A 5000-nucleotide genomic window follows, 5' to 3' on the forward strand; every position below is an offset into this window, starting at 1 on the left:
TAGAATTTTGCCCATTTACACATACGCAGATGTTCTGCCAAAAGAAAAATAGCTTCCACAGATGATATCTTGAGTCATCTAACTGCAAAATCCAGCTAAAGAAATCTCAAGTCTGACAAATCAGACTTTTTCTCTTTCCCCAAAGGTAAAGCTGCAGTGATTCCTGGGGACAAAGCGCTGTTTGGAGGTGAAATGCAGAAAAACATAACCTGGTGTTGTAAACAGTACATAGGCAAGAGGATAGCAAAGTGGCATGCTTCTTAGCATTTAGCAGGAAGCACTTCTTCTTGAGATGGACTTTGTCAAAGATGGCGACAGTCTTGGGAAATAGCTTCGTAGAAAACGAGAAAAGCACTCCCCGTCGGGGAATCGAACCCCGGTCTCCCGCGTGACAGGCGGGGATACTCACCACTATACTAACGAGGAAGAAGCTGATGAAAGCATGGCAGTATTCGGGCGGACCCATTTACTCTTGGGACCGATAGAATTTTGCCCATTTACACATACGCAGATGTTCTGCCAAAAGAAAAATAGCTTCCACAGATGATATCTTGAGTCATCTAACTGCAAAGTCCAGCTAAAGAAATCTCAAGTCTGACAAATCAGACTTTTTCTCTTTCCCCAAAGGTAAAGCTGCAGTGATTCCTGGGGACAAAGCGCTGTTTGGAGGTGAAATGCAGAAAAACATAACCTGGTGTTGTAAACAGTACATAGGCAAGAGGATAGCAAAGTGGCATGCTTCTTAGCATTTAGCAGGAAGCACTTCTTCTTGAGATGGACTTTGTCAAAGATGGCGACAGTCTTGGGAAATAGCTTCGTAGAAAACGAGAAAAGTACTCCCCGTCGGGGAATCGAACCCCGGTCTCCCGCGTGACAGGCGGGGATTCTCACCACTATACTAACGAGGAAGAAGCTGATGAAAGAATGGCAGTATTCGGGCAGACCCATTTACTCTTGGGACCGATAGAATTTTGCCCATTTACACATACGCAGATGTTCTGCCAAAAGAAAAATAGCTTCCACAGATGATATCTTGAGTCATCTAACTGCAAAGTCCAGCTAAAGAAATCTCAAGTCTGACAAATCAGACTTTTTCTCTTTCCCCAAAGGTAAAGCTGCAGTGATTCCTGGGGACAAAGCGCTGTTTGGAGGTGAAATGCAGAAAAACATAACCTGGTGTTGTAAACAGTACATAGGCAAGAGGATAGCAAAGTGGCATGCTTCTTAGCATTTAGCAGGAAGCACTTCTTCTTGAGATGGACTTTGTCAAAGATGGCGACAGTCTTGGGAAATAGCTTCGTAGAAAACGAGAAAAGTACTCCCCGTCGGGGAATCGAACCCCGGTCTCCCGCGTGACAGGCGGGGATTCTCACCACTATACTAACGAGGAAGAAGCTGATGAAAGAATGGCAGTATTCGGGCAGACCCATTTACTCTTGGGACCGATAGAATTTTGCCCATTTACACATACGCAGATGTTCTGCCAAAAGAAAAATAGCTTCCACAGATGATATCTTGAGTCATCTAACTGCAAAGTCCAGCTAAAGAAATCTCAAGTCTGACAAATCAGACTTTTTCCTTTTCCCCAAAGGTAAAGCTGCAGTGATTCCTGGGGACAAAGCGCTGTTTGGAGGTGAAATGCAGAAAAACATAACCTGGTGTTGTAAATAGTACATAGGCAAGAGGATAGCAAAGTGGCATGCTTCTTAGCATTTAGCAGGAATCACTTCTTCTTGAGATGGACTTTGTCAAAGATGGCGACAGTCTTGGGAAATAGCTTCGTAGAAAACGAGAAAAGCACTCCCCGTCGGGGAATCGAACCCCGGTCTCCCGCGTGACAGGCGGGGATACTCACCACTATACTAACGAGGAAGAAGCTGATGAAAGCATGGCAGTATTCGGGCGGACCCATTTACTCTTGGGACCGATAGAATTTTGCCCATTTACACATACGCAGATGTTCTGCCAAAAGAAAAATAGCTTCCACAGATGATATCTTGAGTCATCTAACTGCAAAGTCCAGCTAAAGAAATCTCAAGTCTGACAAATCAGACTTTTTCTCTTTCCCCAAAGGTAAAGCTGCAGTGATTCCTGGGGACAAAGCGCTGTTTGGAGGTGAAATGCAGAAAAACATAACCTGGTGTTGTAAACAGTACATAGGCAAGAGGATAGCAAAGTGGCATGCTTCTTAGCATTTAGCAGGAAGCACTTCTTCTTGAGATGGACTTTGCCAAAGATGGCGACAGTCTTGGGAAATAGCTTCGTAGAAAACGAGAAAAGCACTCCCCGTCGGGGAATCGAACCCCGGTCTCCCGCGTGACAGGCAGGGATACTCACCACTATACTAACGAGGAAGAAGCTGATGAAAGCATGGCAGTATTCGGGCAGACCCATTTACTCTTGGGACCGATAGAATTTTGCCCATTTACACATACGCAGATGTTCTGCCAAAAGAAAAATAGCTTCCACAGATGATATCTTGAGTCATCTAAATGCAAAGTCCAGCTAAAGAAATCTCAAGTCTGACAAATCAGACTTTTTCCTTTTCCCCAAAGGTAAAGCTGCAGTGATTCCTGGGGACAAAGCGCTGTTTGGAGGTGAAATGCAGAAAAACATAACCTGGTGTTGTAAATAGTACATAGGCAAGAGGATAGCAAAGTGGCATGCTTCTTAGCATTTAGCAGGAATCACTTCTTCTTGAGATGGACTTTGTCAAAGATGGCGACAGTCTTGGGAAATAGCTTCGTAGAAAACGAGAAAAGCACTCCCCGTTAGGGAATCGAACCCCGGTCTCCCGCGTGACAGGCGGGGATACTCACCACTATACTAACGAGGAAGAAGCTGATGAAAGCATGGCAGTATTCGGGTGGACCCATTTACTCTTGGGACCGATAGAATTTTGCCCATTTACACATACGCAGATGTTCTGCCAAAAGAAAAATAGCTTCCACAGATGATATCTTGAGTCATCTAACTGCAAAGTCCAGCTAAAGAAATCTCAAGTCTGACAAATCAGACTTTTTCTCTTTCCCCAAAGGTAAAGCTGCAGTGATTCCTGGGGACAAAGCGCTGTTTGGAGGTGAAATGCAGAAAAACATAACCTGGTGTTGTAAATAGTACATAGGCAAGAGGATAGCAAAGTGGCATGCTTCTTAGCATTTAGCAGGAAGCACTTCTTCTTGAGATGGACTTTGTCAAAGATGGCGACAGTCTTGGGAAATAGCTTCGTAGAAAACGAGAAAAGCACTCCCCGTCGGGGAATCGAACCCCGGTCTCCCGCGTGACAGGCGGGGATACTCACCACTATACTAACGAGGAAGAAGCTGATGAAAGCATGGCAGTATTCGGGCGGACCCATTTACTCTTGGGACCGATAGAATTTTGCCCATTTACACATACGCAGATGTTCTGCCAAAAGAAAAATAGCTTCCACAGATGATATCTTGAGTCATCTAACTGCAAAGTCCAGCTAAAGAAATCTCAAGTCTGACAAATCAGACTTTTTCTCTTTCCCCAAAGGTAAAGCTGCAGTGATTCCTGGGGACAAAGCGCTGTTTGGAGGTGAAATGCAGAAAAACATAACCTGGTGTTGTAAACAGTACATAGGCAAGAGGATAGCAAAGTGGCATGCTTCTTAGCATTTAGCAGGAAGCACTTCTTCTTGAGATGGACTTTGCCAAAGATGGCGACAGTCTTGGGAAATAGCTTCGTAGAAAACGAGAAAAGCACTCCCCGTCGGGGAATCGAACCCCGGTCTCCCGCGTGACAGGCAGGGATACTCACCACTATACTAACGAGGAAGAAGCTGATGAAAGCATGGCAGTATTCGGGCAGACCCATTTACTCTTGGGACCGATAGAATTTTGCCCATTTACACATACGCAGATGTTCTGCCAAAAGAAAAATAGCTTCCACAGATGATATCTTGAGTCATCTAACTGCAAAGTCCAGCTAAAGAAATCTCAAGTCTGACAAATCAGACTTTTTCTCTTTCCCCAAAGGTAAAGCTGCAGTGATTCCTGGGGACAAAGCGCTGTTTGGAGGTGAAATGCAGAAAAACATAACCTGGTGTTGTAAACAGTACATAGGCAAGAGGATAGCAAAGTGGCATGCTTCTTAGCATTTAGCAGGAAGCACTTCTTCTTGAGATGGACTTTGCCAAAGATGGCGACAGTCTTGGGAAATAGCTTCGTAGAAAACGAGAAAAGTACTCCACGTCGGGGAATCGAACCCCGGTCTCCCGCGTGACAGGCGGGGATACTCACCACTATACTAACGAGGAAGAAGCTGATGAAAGAATGGCAGTATTCGGGCAGACCCATTTACTCTTGGGACCGATAGAATTTTGCCCATTTACACATACGCAGATGTTCTGCCAAAAGAAAAATAGCTTCCACAGATGATATCTTGAGTCATCTAACTGCAAAGTCCAGCTAAAGAAATCTCAAGTCTGACAAATCAGACTTTTTCCTTTTCCCCAAAGGTAAAGCTGCAGTGATTCCTGGGGACAAAGCGCTGTTTGGAGGTGAAATGCAGAAAAACATAACCTGGTGTTGTAAATAGTACATAGGCAAGAGGATAGCAAAGTGGCATGCTTCTTAGCATTTAGCAGGAATCACTTCTTCTTGAGATGGACTTTGTCAAAGATGGCGACAGTCTTGGGAAATAGCTTCGTAGAAAACGAGAAAAGCACTCCCCGTCAGGGAATCGAACCCCGGTCTCCCGCGTGACAGGCGGGGATACTCACCACTATACTAACGAGGAAGAAGCTGATGAAAGCATGGCAGTATTTGGGTGGACCCATTTACTCTTGGGACCGATAGAATTTTGCCCATTTACACATACGCAGATGTTCTGCCAAAAGAAAAATAGCTTCCACAGATGATATCTTGAGTCATCTAACTGCAAAGTCCAGCTAAAGAAATCTCAAGTCTGACAAATCAGACTTTTTCTCTTTCCCCAAAGGTAAAGCTGCAGTGATTCCTGGGGACAAAGCGCTG

General features: G+C 44.7%; 3 non-coding genes across 3 annotated transcripts; all 3 read right to left on the minus strand.

The window, feature by feature from the left end:
- Window positions 1-354: 354 nt before the first annotated feature.
- Window positions 355-426, minus strand: TRNAD-GUC (transfer RNA aspartic acid (anticodon GUC)). Its single transcript has one exon. It is a non-coding gene; the product is annotated as a tRNA-Asp (tRNA).
- A 1374-nt stretch (window positions 427-1800) lies between these two features.
- On the minus strand, window positions 1801-1872 carry TRNAD-GUC (transfer RNA aspartic acid (anticodon GUC)). The gene has a single exon. It is a non-coding gene; the product is annotated as a tRNA-Asp (tRNA).
- A 1374-nt stretch (window positions 1873-3246) lies between these two features.
- TRNAD-GUC (transfer RNA aspartic acid (anticodon GUC)) lies at window positions 3247-3318 on the minus strand. Its single transcript has one exon. It is a non-coding gene; the product is annotated as a tRNA-Asp (tRNA).
- Between the last annotated feature and the right edge of the window lie 1682 nt (window positions 3319-5000).

The sequence above is a fragment of the Eleutherodactylus coqui genome, chromosome 11 (genome assembly GCF_035609145.1).
Source record: "Eleutherodactylus coqui strain aEleCoq1 chromosome 11, aEleCoq1.hap1, whole genome shotgun sequence".
Lineage (NCBI taxonomy): Eukaryota > Metazoa > Chordata > Amphibia > Anura > Eleutherodactylidae > Eleutherodactylus > Eleutherodactylus coqui.